At 34.4% G+C, this 15,212-nt stretch overlaps 1 pseudogene; it reads left to right on the top strand.

Moving 5' to 3' along the window:
- The first annotated feature begins 13,659 nt into the window (after positions 1-13,659).
- On the top strand, positions 13,660-14,658 carry LOC127223125 (proliferating cell nuclear antigen-like; annotated as a pseudogene).
- Positions 14,659-15,212: the final 554 nt, after the last annotated feature.

Here is a 15,212-nt window from a genome sequence, read left to right on the forward strand (position 1 = left end):
AGGAAAATTTCCAAATGCTAAGGCAATAAATTGATAATGAAATGTGTTTGAGAAGTAGAAATTAGTATATATTATTATTATGAAAAATAATCATTACAATGTTATTATTTCTCTTCTTTCACTATAATTTTTCTTTTCTTTCAGTTTTCTTTTGAAAGTAAATGATTTAGACTGTGGTGGCAATGAAGTGGAGAAAAGGAGCCACAGTTTCCATAGTGTAGAAGCTTTCTCTCTCCAGAGACCAGTGTTCATCAGTCAGGGGTCATTTGACCATGACACTGATGCAGTAACAGTGTAACAGAAAATACTTTTAATGTAAAGGCTCTGCCTTCATAGTGGACTCATTAATATATTCTGTTAAAATTTTAAGGGCAGATTTAAGTCGAAAAAGGCTAATTAGATCAGAAAAATTTAGATGTGTTCCCTAGAGTTTAATAATATATCTCAATTATAAAATATCTGTACATTGACATAGTATTTTTTTAAATAGGTAAGATGGAATAGTAGATATGGAAGTGGATTTTTAAAATGTTTTTCTTTTTATTGTGTTTTGCATTCAATGTCTCTTTGAGTTAAGTAAAGTTAAAGATTAAAGATGTCCATTGATTGCACATTACTGCAACAGGAGAGTGTCTTATACAAAAGTTATTTTGTAAGGGCAATGATCTTCAGTTAAAGTACATAGTCAGCAAAAATGAACACCAGAAAGAGAAGATAAAATTTAGTTAAATATCATTCACATGTTTTCTACTATCTTCAAGATTCCATTTCAAAAGGAAATTTAAAAGAGAAAACAAGAAAGACTAGTAATACGTTATTTGGAAACAAACCATTTAGTAAAGGAGACATGGGTGGAAGAGATGCTTCAGTAATAGGGAGAGAGAAACAATAGATGATTCACATCGACTTATTATATCTACTATCTAGTTTTCTATTCCTCTGGGTGAAAGTATTTATACCTCCATCAAAGGAGATGGCAAAACCCTACTGCCTACTTTATAACTGAGAGTGATATCAACTCTTACTCTTTTGAAGAAAATATATCGAGAAGATTTCATTATTATCAATGTGGCTGTATCTGAAATTGCAACTAAATTTCATCTTGAAAAACTTTATGTCAGATACCCATATCAAGTTCCTAACTTTTTTTGAGCCTATCAACTTTCTAATTACTGTCTCTTTTATAATGTGATATGACATTTTTATAATGGTATAACTAGTATTGTTTAAAGACATTTTGTTTCTGCATGAGCTCATGTGTGCTCCTCTGTCTTTCTTTGTTTGACCATGCCTGCTTGTGTTGTGATATTTTTTTTTAACTTTTTTTTCTTTTTTATGTAAGGAGTAATGTATTTTCTGCAGGCCTTTTCCCACCATGGCCCCAGCTCCAATTAACACACAGAGAATCTGTATTTGATATAATGCTGTTTTCCAGGTACTAGTTTCTTATTGGCTAGCTCTGTCTTAATTATTAACCCATTTCTATTAATCTAAGTATTTCTATGTGGTCATCTTACTGGAGAGTGGACCTGGACCTCTGTTCTCTCCAGTCTCTACATGCTAACCCATTCTCTTTGTCTCCTAGTCCCATCTATCTTGATTTCCTATTGGCCAGCAATGCTTTATTTATTAATCAGTATAAGAAACATATTTATAGAATGACATCTCCCATCATTTTTATTTATTTATTTTTCTTGTTTTACATATAGATCCCAGTTCCCTCTCCATTCCTCCCTCCATCCCTTTCTTCCAAACTCCCCTGCCCCTGACCACCCTCCCATCTCATCCCCCCCCCACTTCTCATGTAGGGTGATGCCTTCCAGGAGGGGTCATCTAAATCTGTCATCATTTGGAGTAGGGATTAGGCCCTGCCTCCCACCTCTTGGTTAAGGGAGTATCCCTCCATGTGGAACATGCTGCCAAAGTCCTTTTGTGTACTAGGGATACATCCTGGTTCCACTGTCAGAGATCACTTAGACTGTCCAGACCTTCTAACTGAGACCCATTATCAGGGGGTCTGAGTCAGTTCATTGCTGGATTCCCAGCTATCAGTCTGGGGGCTCATAAGCTCCTTCTTGTTCAGGTCAGTTGTCTCTGTGGATTTCTGTAGCCTGGTCTTGTCTTCCCTGACTGCATCTGGATTCTAGTTCAGCTCAGTGTTTAGCTATATGTGTCTGCTTCTGTTTCTATCAGCTACTAGATGAGGGTTCTATGTGTTGTGATTTTTTTTTTATTTTTTTATTAAGGGGAAAACTGTAAAATATTTATGAGACATTCTAAGATAACATGAACTTTTAAACACAGGACATCCTTTTAAATTTTTTTTATTGATTTCTATTCATCGTGTTGTCAATTAATAAAGTAGAAATAAATTAATTTCCATTAGAATCCTAAGGTTTTATTGTAATTATTATTGCTTCTGTTGTTTTTACAAATGTTTGCTTTAGCCAGTATCATTTAGGAGTAGAATTTAAGGCTTCTTGCATGAAGAATTTCCTTCAGTGAAAGACCATGTTATGCTCTCAAGCCTTAGTTATCACTTGACACTCGGTTGTATCCTATGGATTAGGATTGTAATGATCAAGAAAACAAAAGTCCAGCTCAGATTCAGGAGTGAAAAATAGTTCATATCTTTTTTGTGGGAAGTTTGGCATGTTTACTCTGTGAACATACTATAGATCATGAACACTGCTAAACTAAAACAACCCACATAATTTTCTTTATCTTTTCTATTGAATTGTATTTATTTTTTTAATTAACATATCAATCCAAATTCCATCTCTTCCTCCCACTCTCCCTCCCTCACTCCCTCTTTCACTCTTTCCCATTCTGTCATGCCCCCAGACCACCCTCTACTCACATCCCTCCCCCACTCCGTGTGTAGGGTGATGCCTTCCAGTAGTGAATCATCTACATCTGTCAAATCATTTGGAATAGGGACTAGGATTTCTCTCCTGTCTCTATGTTAGAAAGTATCCCACCATGATGGATGTGCTTCCTATGTCCTTTTGTGCACAAGTAATACATCCAGTTCCATTGTCTGAAATCCCTTATACTGCTCAGGTTTCAGAGACCCATGTTCAAGGGGCTCTGAGTCATTCCCATACTGGATTCCCAGCTATCAGTCTAGGAGACCAGACTTGTACAAGTCAGATGTCTCTATGTGTTTCTGCAGCCTGGTCTTGTCATCCCTCTCTGCAAATGGATTCCAGTTTGGCTCAGTGTTTAGTTGTGGGTGTTTCCTTCTGTTTCCATTAGCTACTAAATGAAGGCTTGATAATGGTGGATAAGGAGTTTCTCCATCTAGTTATCAGGAAAGGGCATTTATGGTAGCCTTTCCACAGTTGCTCAAATTGTTAGTTGAGGTCAGTCTTTAGGTCTCTGGACATTTCTCTAGGTTCAGTTTTCTCTTCAAACCTATAATGGTTCCCGTTTTTCTGGTCTCTTTTTCCCCTCTTTCTGCCTCTCTTTCACACACACATTCATTCTCTCTCTCACTTTTCTCTCATCTATTCCTCCCCTCACTCAATCTTCCTAGTCCCATTTGCTTTCCCCTCCTTCCCTTTTCTTTCTCCTAGTTCCCTCTCCACTAACTTCCCCCAACCCCCCATGTTCTCTGGAGATCTCTTTCCTTTCCCCTTCTGTGAGGGACCATATATGAATCTCTTATTATCCTCCTTGTAATCTAGTTTCTCTGGCAATGTGAATTATAGGCTGGTGATACGTTGCTCTATGTATAAAGTTCATATATGAGCGAATACATACCATTTTCCTCTTTTTGTGACTGGGTTACATCATTCAGGATAGATTCTTCAAGTTCCATCCACTTTCCTGTAAATTTCTAGATTCCATTTTTTTTTCTCCACAGAGTAGTATTCTATTGTAGAGAGGTGCCACATCTTCTTTATCCATTCTTTAGTTGAGGAGCATCTAGGTTGCTTACAGGTTTTTGCTATTAAAAATAATGTTGCTATGAAAGTAGTTGAGCACATGTCTTTGTTGCATGCATGTGGATCATTTGGGTATATGCCTAAGAGGGGAATTCCTAGGTCCTGTGGTAGACTGATTGATGTTCCCATTGTCTGTTCCACTGGAGTTATGTTCATGAAGCAGACTCCTGTACCTATTTTTTCAAGGGTACCTCCCACTTACTCTTCTAAAATGTTCAGTGTGGCAGGATTTATGTTTAGGTTTTTGATCCATTAAGACTTGAGATTTTTGCGTGGTGATAGACATGGGTCTATCTGCAATCTTCTACCTACCATCACCCAGTTGTTCCAGCACCATTTGTTGAACATGCTTTCTTCCTCCCATTGTATACTTTTAGTGATTTTGTCAAAAGTAAGGTTTCATAGGTGTGTGGGTTTATATCAGAATTTTCGATTTGATTCCATTGGTCTTGTCTATTTTTGTGCCAGTACTAGGCTGTTTTCAGAACTATAGCTCTGTAGTGGAGCTTAAAGTCAGGGGTGGTGATGCCTCCTGAAGTTATTTTAATGTGCAGTGTTGTTTTGGCTTTCCTCGGTCTTTTGTTTTCCATATAAAGTTGATTATTATCCTTTCAAGGTCAGTGAAGAGTGGTGGTGGGACTTTAATGGGGATTGCATTGAATCTGTAGAATCCTTTTGACAAGATTGCCATTTTTTACTGTATCCTACCTACCCAGGAGCATGGGAGATCTTTCCATTTTCTGGCACTTTCTCTAATTTATTTGTTTAAAGACACAAAGATCTTATCATATAGTTCTTTTACTTGTTTGGTAAGCGTTACCCCAAAATACTTTATGTAGTTTGTGGCTATTGCAAAGGGTGATGTTTCTCTGATTACTTTCTCAGCCCCTCTGTCATCTGAAAAAGTAGGGCTACTGATTTTTTTTTTTTTTTTTGAGTTTATCTTGTATCCTGCTAGTTTGCTGAAGGTGTTTTTCAGCTTTAGGGGTTCTCTGGTAGAGTTTCTTTTTTCTTTCTTTCTTTCTTTTTTTTTATGCTTATGTAAACTATCATATCATCTGGAAATAGTAACAGTTTGACTTCTTCCTTTCTAGTTTGTATCCACTTGATCTCTCTTTTTTCTTTCTTTCTTATTGCTTTAGCTAGAACTTCAAGTATAATATTGAAGAGATATGGAACAAGAGGAATAACATAGGGTTCTCTCTCCATTCAGTTTGGTATTAACTGTTGGTTTACTGTATATTGCTCTTATTATGTTTAGATATGTTACTGTTATCCCTGATCCCTCTGAGACCTTTTTAGGAAATGGTTTTGAATATTGGTGAAGATATTTTTCATACCTAGGTAGAGGATGTGGTTTTTTATTGCAGTTTGCTTATATGTTGGATCACATTGATAGATATTTGTATATTAAACCATCCCTGCAACCCAGGGATGGAGCCTACTTGATCATGGACAATGAGGTCTCTGATGTTCTTGGATGCGTTTTGCTGGTATTTTATTGAGTATTTTTGCATAAATGTTCATCAGGGATATTGGTCAAAATATAACCTGAAAATTGTCTGGATTTCCTTAGTGTCTGTTGTTATGTCCCCCTTTTTGTTTCTGACTTTTTCAATTTGCAGTTTTTCTCCCTGCTATTTGGTTAGTTTGGATAAAGTTTTGTCTATTCTATTGATTTTCTTGAATCTACTTTAATACATAAAACAACTACTAGTATCAAAATATTTTATATTGGAATGGATTTTGGTATACTGTTACAAATTTAAAAGTTAATGGTGTTATACTGTATGTATGTTTCCATTCTTGTTTAGGGCATTTATTTTATTTAGGTTATTTAAAAATGTAATGTATAATTTAATAAATACAGAGTAATAGTAATGTTTAGTAGTCAAACTTATAGTCATGTTAGGTTTCTTTCCAATGTCATAAAGAGACATATTTAAATAAATGATATTGGAAAAATTAGTCAACCTATGAATTTTTAAAAAAAATTAAGCTTTTTTTTTTTTTTTTTCACAGTGAGGAATGTCTGCTCCTGGCAGCAACAATTTACTTCTGAGAAGATGATGATCATCAAAGATACTCCATATTGAGTTTGATTTCTTTCTGGTAATTTTTATTCAAAGGGTAAGAAGATCTTCTTGCCTTGACTGCTGACATTATAGTGTCTAAATTGCACAAATAGGACTCAAATGAAAGTGACTAGTAAACATTTCAAAGATAAGGCAGGACAACCCTTCAAAATTCCTGCTTCATAGAAATCTCTGTCAGATATTTTAGGTCTATTGCCTGAACATGTATGTTCTAATGTTACTGAGAAACCTTTGGTGACTGTCCAGGCAGCCACCTGTTTTTTGTCATTTCTTAATTTTCAAAGTTTTTTTGCTCTTCATTTTCTCTTTACTCAGATAACACCATATTCTTCTAATGTTTTTGATGGAGCTGAAGACTACATAAACACAGTTAAAGTTTTCCTTTATAATGATTAAAGGTAAATTAGATGTGAAAATTTAGAGTCACAAAGATATAGTAAGTAATAGATTATTTCCTCTAAAGTTTCCAAATACAAATGTACTCAATATTATAACTCTTATTTTAACAATAGTTTTGTTATATAGTTATACTACATTAAGGCTACATCCTTCCTTTTTAATTAGACAGGAGATGAAATGCTGTGGATTAATCTTTCTGTGTACTGTGACTATGTTACTCTGATTAGTTTAATGAAGATATTGACTGGTCAATAACACAACAGGATAAATTTAGACTGGACAGCCACACTGAGAGTGCTGGGAGGAATAAGGTCAGAGTCAGAGGAGTCCCAAATTAGACAGAAATTAAGAAAGAAATACCAGAAAGGTAAATGCCATAAGCCTTGTGGCAGTAATAGATTAATAGAAATGGGTTAATTTAAGTTGTAATAGGTGGTTGATGATAAGTCTGCTATTGGCAAAGCATTTATAATTAATATTGGCAAAGCATTTATAATTAATATTATGATTAAGTACCTGTATATGTTATTATGGAACTAGGGCAGGAAAGAAAAGATTACCTACAACCATCCATCAATTTATGTATGAACCTACACACATTTCTGATACTTAGGCAATATTGTTCCACTGTCACATTTGTTACTAATTTGTTTTTGCTGTTCACTACATTCAGGGGAAATCTGTGAACATTTTGATGCTTCTTTGTGATACTTTGATTTAATTATCTAATTTAGCACTCATGAATTAGGCATTTATAATCTCAAAACAAAATGTATTTATTTTGCATATCTCTATCAATGAAATATAACAGATACTAGTAGCTGAATAAATTAATAAATATAAATGTACTACTATAACAGTTTTACTTCTGATTCTTTTGGGAAACAAACACCCTTATTCCAGGATGGACATTAGGCTTCATTCTGTTGTTCTATTTGTTTGACATTTAGGAAGATAATTATGCCTTCCAAAGACGGCTTCATTTTATATGCTTTCCTTGAAGTGGTAGTACTGGGTAAATTTAATTATGTTTACATTTGTTAATTACATAGTTTTAATACATTTTTCATGTTATAACAAATAGAAAAATCCATAATCATAAAAATACTTGGTATAATTTAAATTTAAAGTTATCCATGGATTACAGATTAATAGTTGTGACATTTAAACAAAATTTCAATTCAGTCATTATAATTATTTATACATTTTTTGTATGAAAAGGTAATTTGCATTTTGAAATGAAGCAGAACAGCCAAGTTTCTTACTAACCTGTTTGCATTCTTACTTTTGAAAGATATTTTGAAACTGTAAAGTGTTAGACTTTTTAATAATTGGCTATTCTTAAGCATTAAAAATTCCATTGCTGTGAAGAAAACGATTTTTGAATAAAATGTCATTAGTTGATATTTTAAACAAATATCCAACATTTAAATAATTTTGTCAAATAAAGCCACTGGAATTTTGAATATACTACTTTAAATACTTACTAAGAAACAAAGCTACAGGATTGTCACATACATGCAGATTGGACCCATCCAGGATCCCTGCCTGTTGGTTCATTGTCCCATGAGCTCCATGAGCTCAGCTCAGCTGTCTCTGTGGGTTCTGTTATCATGTAAATAAAATGCAAGCCTCAGAAGCTTATCTATTTTGACTTTCACCTCTGTTCAAGACTCCCATGTTAAACTGCTTTTCTTTAAAGCACTCTATTTTTTAGTCATTTCATAATTGTATATGTTTAGTACTATTATTTTCACTGAAATCAAGCCAATCATTATTAAAAGCTACAGAAAATATTTTCTATTCAGGTAAATTTTAAATTTTAATGTTTCATTAACTTATGCAGTCAAATAGTTAATGACTAGAAATGTATTCATAAATGATGAAATGCTTTATGACATTATATAATTACTATTCCATAAGGTATGTATAACATATAGCTTGATGAGGTAATGTTTTGTGCAACGTTTAAAAGAAGGTTCTTTGGGTGGGGGGTGAGACAAGATTTTTTTTTTTTTTTTGCATTGGAGCCTGCTATGAACCTTGCTTTGTAGACCAGGCTGATGGCTGACCTTGAACTCACAGGGATGCTCCTGCCTCTGCCTCCTGAGTGCTGCCATTAAAGGTGTGCACCACCAAGGTTCAAATATAAGAAGGTTCTTGCTGATCATTCCTAATTTGCAGGTTTTTACATGCCAAATTAGAAACTGAATAAGTATTTTATATCACATAGTAGGTCAAATAATAAACCTCATTAAAAATAATTTAAAAATAATTTCAAAATAATTTTAAACATTATCATTTAAAACTAAGTTTGATTACATATTTGTTTAGAAAATTGGCTTTTGTATTTATGTGACTTTGCTCTGGATGTTTTAAAAGAGCTTGTTTTGTTTTGTTTCTTTTTTTTAATTTTTTAAAATTTATTTTACATAACAAAGTCCATTTAAATGAAAACAAACATTTATAAACAATATTTGGGAATTTCCAAACTACTTCCTGCTGGTAAGGGGTGCTGTCATGGGGGATTCGAAGAAGATTCAGAAATCCTGGTTGTAGTCTGTAAGGCTGCTTTGTCCAGCTGTTTAGAATGTAGGATCACCTCGTACTCTGTTTCAGGCGGTCTGGCTTGATCAAACCACATTATTCTGGAAGGAATCCACATCTTTTCATTTTTTGTGGAAACGAAAATAGAAATCCTTTTCCCCAGTAACTTGTCCTTGAACTTAAATTTTGGAGTCAAAGCATTTTCTTTTTTAATATAATTTATTATTTTACATGTCGATCCCAGTTCCCTCTCCCTCCCTCTTCCCCTCCTTCCCTCCCCCCTCCCAGCCTCCTTCCCTCCCTCCTTCCCTCCCTCTTTCTTTCCCTCCCTTTTACCCTCTCTGCCCTCTCACATGCACTCTCCCCACCCCATCTCCCCACCCCAATTCCATATGTAGGGGAATGCCATCCAGTTGGGGTCATGTAGATCTGACAGGTCATGTGAAGTAGGGAAAAGGGCTTCTCTCCTGTCCCAGGACTGACCCAGCCCCCCCTAAATATGGGTCTCAGCCAGAAGGACTGAGCAGTCTAAGGGACCTCAGACAGTGGAGCCAGGATGTATCCCTGGTGCACAAAAGGACTTTGTGAACACATCCCCCATGGAGGGATAACTGCCTTAATCTAGAGCTTGATTTGTTTTATAGAACTCTTTTCTTGTTTAAGGATTTCAAACTAGGTTGTAATTTAATTATTTTTTTTTAAAATCACCATACTGTGTTGTGGGTTTTTTGTTTGTTGGTTTGTTTTTTTAATTTAATAAATCCAATTAATGCTCCTTGCATTGAAATAGTATGGAACCATCTACAAAATATTGTATCTTCTCAAGACAGTGTCATTGAAAACAGTAAATTTTCCTTCCCTATGTAGCTTTCAACTATAAAAGCTACGAACATCATTAGCCCATTTGGCAGTCATACTGGGATTTTGGTTGGGTTGATTGTATGTATACAACATCTCAGCCACTCAGAGAATTTGTACTGTCGTCCCTAGTGTACTCATACAAATGTGGTAAAAGTAGAACATTTATTCACTATCAGTGAGAGTGTAAACTATATCAGCCACAATGGAAAGTAGTCTGGATATACCTCAATAAGCAAGAAATATATCTACCATATGAAAGAATTGTATTACTCCTGTGAATAATAACCAAAGATTTTATAATATTCTGAGGTACATACTCATGTATTTTTGTTTTTGCTCTACTCACAATAGCCCAAAAATGAAATTGCCAAGATGCCCATCAATTAGTGAGTAGACAATTAATATGTGTACATATATAATGAAATAGTGTTATTCATTAGAATTAAACATGAAATTTGCAGGCATATGGATAGAACCTCCTAAGTGAAGTAATTAAACCTAGAAAGTCAAGTGTCACATAAGTGGATAATAGCTTTGAATTTCTATAGATGTAAACTAACCACCATAGGAAATTAGTGAGAGTTTGTAGGAGTATTTCACTGGAAGACTTACAAAAATTATTTTGTAATTACATAATAGATCTGCTTGCATTTCTGGTATAATCAGCAAAAAATGCATACATATTAAGCACAAATAATTATAACCACTGACCAGTATATTAATGTAAATTAAATGTTCTTGAGTCTTTGGCAATTTCATATATTCATATTATGCTGGTGATTTCAAATTTATTCATTTTCCAATTTCAGTCTACATAGCCATTGATGTCTATGACATAGGCCAACCTCTGATGAGTTATTTATGTATTGCTTTATTACTCTACTCTGTAAACAATAATAATTACTGTAGCATTGTCAAAAAAAATAAAAACATACCTTAAGGCAATGACCATTGCAGAATCATTGGGTTTGCCCTAAGAAATACTAACATATTACCATGCTATATACACATGAAATCTATTTTCCAAACAAACCATTTGCCATAATTTTGCAGTTACAAAGGCCAACCTCTTGCTTAAGCATTATGAAGTAAAGGCTGTTTGTAGTTCAGGTGTTATTATACAACAAAAACTGATGCCTGAATACAAGGAAGGACATGTCTTTTAAAGAAAAATAAGAACATAGTGATAAGGCATCTGGCATGCTATCCTCCTCTGATGAACAAGTTCTTGACTTCTACCCTGTGTTTTCAGTGACCAGATGTTCTGAGAATTATTTTTAAGTGTGTGATATCAAATATAAACAAAGAATGAATAGGACATTATAATAATATACCCACATATACATACAATTTATCAAAATTGGCACTATAAGAGAAAAAAAAAGACATTTGATGCACAAAATAATGAGTTTTAAAAATTCCACTAGAAGATGACAGTTAAAGAATGTCATCATTTTGCATCATTGTGACCTCAGAAATAGTACAACTTCCTTATGTTATAATGATCTTTCAATGCTAATAGCTCAATCTCTTGGCAAATACACCCTATGAGTAATACTATTTACATGCATTTGCCTCACATATAAAGGTTCTGTTACTAAATGAATAGGTTTTGAAGTAATGAACCTTGTAATCAAATCTCTCCTTGTTGAAAAGTACATTAGACTATATATTAAGTGGACAAACACATGTACATTATATTTTGTTCTTTAGAGATCACTGGACTCTCATTAATATCCATGAACTTATGTGTTAAAAATTGTGTGAAACACACAAAGGAAATTTTGTGTATAAAACTTTATTCTATTATGAAATGCATAAAAATAGTCTTGACTACTCTTCATTTTGATAGACTGAATTCATGCAGAAATCAATATATTTAGACAGAGTGAAGAATCAATACATCACAAGACAAATATTTTTAGGGTATTTGTTTTCTTTACTTATGTAATACTCATGAATATATAAATGATAATTAGTCACAGTTGTTAGAACAAAAAAAAAATGAATTAAATTTAAATACACAAAACTTCATGTTATTTTCAGTTAGACTAATTGGTACTTTCATATTTATTTCTGTTTTCCTAAACATTGCTCCCATTTGAATAATAATGTGTTAGAAAATTACACACAGACTGTATTTTCAAACAATATGTACAAATTAAGCAAATGAGTTCTATTAGTAGTGGGCATTCTATGACCCTTAACTACGAATTTGGGTTCCAAATAATACACTACAGTTTATTTATATACCTAGGTTAAAGTATTGATTTATCATAAAGTTTGATTATGAAAATGGATACCATTTTCATGTCCAGTAATTCTATTACCCCTAGTGCATGAGTGAGACATGTAGAGAATGTCTAAGGCACAATACTCAGCTCTATACAGACACACAATGCAGTTCCACCAATGGATTCATCTATTTTATGAAGTAGATGTAGTAGTAGTGTGTGAAAATATTACTTAAGAGTATACTAGAGCTTTTGTAAATATAAAAAAGTTATGTGTATTCTTGTTATAAATCACTTGGTATTTCTAATTGTATTGTACTGAGCTTTCCCCTTGTGAAGCTGTGAGACAACCATGTGCATACCACATCAGTGAAATTTCTTACAGGATCTGGTTGACTTTTGTGCTTGAAAGCATGTGATCTTATGTGACTAATTTGGAAGAATGAAAAAGACTCTGAGTAAACAGCAGTATGGTGTATCCACAGCATCTGTAAGAAGCCTATAGAAATGATTCACATTCCAGATAGAAGGAAACAAGAAAGCACAAAATTGTATACTATATTATAGAGTGAAACATAATTTGAATGTATATATATATATATATATATATACATATATATATAATAGGTTACATATATTACATCTTTCCATTTGATACTTTTATATTATAGTTCACTATAAGTAACAGAAGCACTATTCAAGGTTTCTTGCTATTGTGAAATCCTGATGAGATCAAAAATAAAAATTATGCTGTTCTATTAACTGATATTGACTTATTAATTTAGTCCTTCTAAGTAATCTTAGTATAGCTTTTTATAATTTATGTCTTCTGGTTGAATGTTTATATTCATAAGACCTATCTTCCAAATGAAATTTATGAACAAAACACAGAATTCAGCTTGTATATGGTTAGCTACCAACATGTATAGGCATCTGAATTGACTTATTCTAGAACAAAATTATTTTTCATTTTATTTTATTGATATTAAAAGTATGTATTTTAATGATCTCATTGTGTTGAAGGTACTTTAACAATAATGAAATAACATCTCTCTAAACTTTGCACATGTTGCATCAATTTCTAAGAATTTCAACTTAATTTTCTCTTCTTTTTTATAAACGTGTGTGTGTGTTTGTGTGAGTGTGTGTGTTTGTGTGAGTATGTGGTTGTAGGATAGGTAAAGTTTAGTGCATATGTGTATTCTCCTACCTGTGGATATTACAAATCTGTATGTGTATGAATGCCAGATTTGAGTTATACAATCTTCCTCAAAATCTTTCAATTTATTCACTTAGGGAAAGTTACTCAATTGAAACCCAGTTGTTTCCTACAGTTAATTTAAACAGTTAGCTTTACTTAATCAATCGGTTATACTTTTCAGAGAACTAAAGACACAGCCCTAGTCTACCTCATTTATTATTGACCTAGATCATAGGCATTAGAACTCCACTATTCTTGGTTAATAATATCATATATAGAGTCGCTTCCCTGTGGGACTTCGCTGCCACTTCTGCATCGTGGACCGGGATACCTTAGCCGTCAGACCTCGAGCCTGTCACTGTCTCTAGCATCCAGTCTCTGCCACGATGTTCGAGGCTCGCCTGGTCCAGGGCTCCATCCTGAAGAAGGTGTTGTAGGCTCTCAAAGACCTCATCAACGAGGCCTGCTGGGACATCAGCTCGGGCTGCGTGAACCTACAGAGCATGGACTCTTCGCACGTCTCCTTGGTGCCGCTCACTCTGCGCTCCGAAGGCTTCGACACATACCGCTGCGACCTCAACCTAGCCATGGGCGTGAACCTCACCAGCATGTCTAAAATACTGAAATGTGCTGGTAATGACGACATCATTACACTAAGGGCCGAAGATAATGCTGATACCTTAGCGCTCGTATTTGAAGCACCAAATCAAGAGAAAGTTTCAGACTATGAAATGAAGTTAATGGACTTGGATGTTGAGCAACTTGGAATCCCTGAACAGGAGTACAGCTGTGTAGTAAAGATGCCTTCTGGTGAATTTGCACGCATATGCCGAGATCTTAGCCATATTGGAGATGCTGTTGTAATATCCTGTGCAAAGGATGGGGTGAAGTTTTCTGCAAGTGGCGAGCTTGGAAATGGAAACATTAAGTTGTCACAGACAAGTAATGTTGATAAAGAGGAGGAAGCTGTAGCCATAGAGATGAATGAGCCAGTTCAGCTAACTTTTGCACTGAGGTACCTGAACTTTTTCACAAAAGCCTTCCACTGTCTCCTACAGTAACACTCAGTATGTCTGCAGAAGTACCCCTTGTTGTAGAATATAAAATTTCTGACATGGGACACTTAAAGTATTATTTGGCTCCCAAGACTGAAGATGAAGAAGGATCTTAGGCATTGCTAGAATCTGAGAAAACCAAGCCTTTGAGAACTACCTCTGAGATGCCAGCATGCTTTGAAGTCTTTTCTGTCACTGAGTTTGTACCTGAGTACATATGTAGATATCTTCTGTAAATAACCTGTTTTTTTCTCTATTCTCCACCATTTGTTTAAAGAATAAACTCAAAGTAAGAACTGGTTCTTTTAACATAAATATTTCTGCCTTAGAAATAACTGGTGGTTTTTATAAAGGATGTTGATGCTGAATGCAGTATCAAGAAATGTTATTCAATTTAAATAAAGTTAACTGAATTTCAAAAAAAACAAAACAAAAAAATAATATCATATATATATATATATATATATATATATATATATATATATATAAATTCTGTGACAGGAAACATGCAGTATTCTTTACTTTTTCCATTGATTAAATGTGGTATTTATTTAGTTTTTATTTAATCTATTATTTTACGTGTCGATCCCAATTCCCTCTCCCTCCCTCCCGCCCTCCCTCCTTCCCTTGTTTCCTCCCTCCCTTTTACCCACTCTGCCCTCCCACATGCACCCTAACCACCCTCCCCTCCCATTCCCCCACACCACAACTCCATATGTAGGGGAATGCCATCCAGTTGGGGTCATGTAGATCTGACAGGTCATGTGAAGTAGGGACTAGGGCTTCTCTCCTGTCTCTAGGTTAAGGCAGTTATCCATCCCTGGAGGATATGTATGCAAGGTCCTTTTGTGCACCAGGGATACATCCTG

Source organism: Phodopus roborovskii, unplaced genomic scaffold (assembly GCF_943737965.1).
Source record: "Phodopus roborovskii unplaced genomic scaffold, PHOROB, whole genome shotgun sequence".
Taxonomy (NCBI): Eukaryota; Metazoa; Chordata; class Mammalia; order Rodentia; family Cricetidae; genus Phodopus; species Phodopus roborovskii.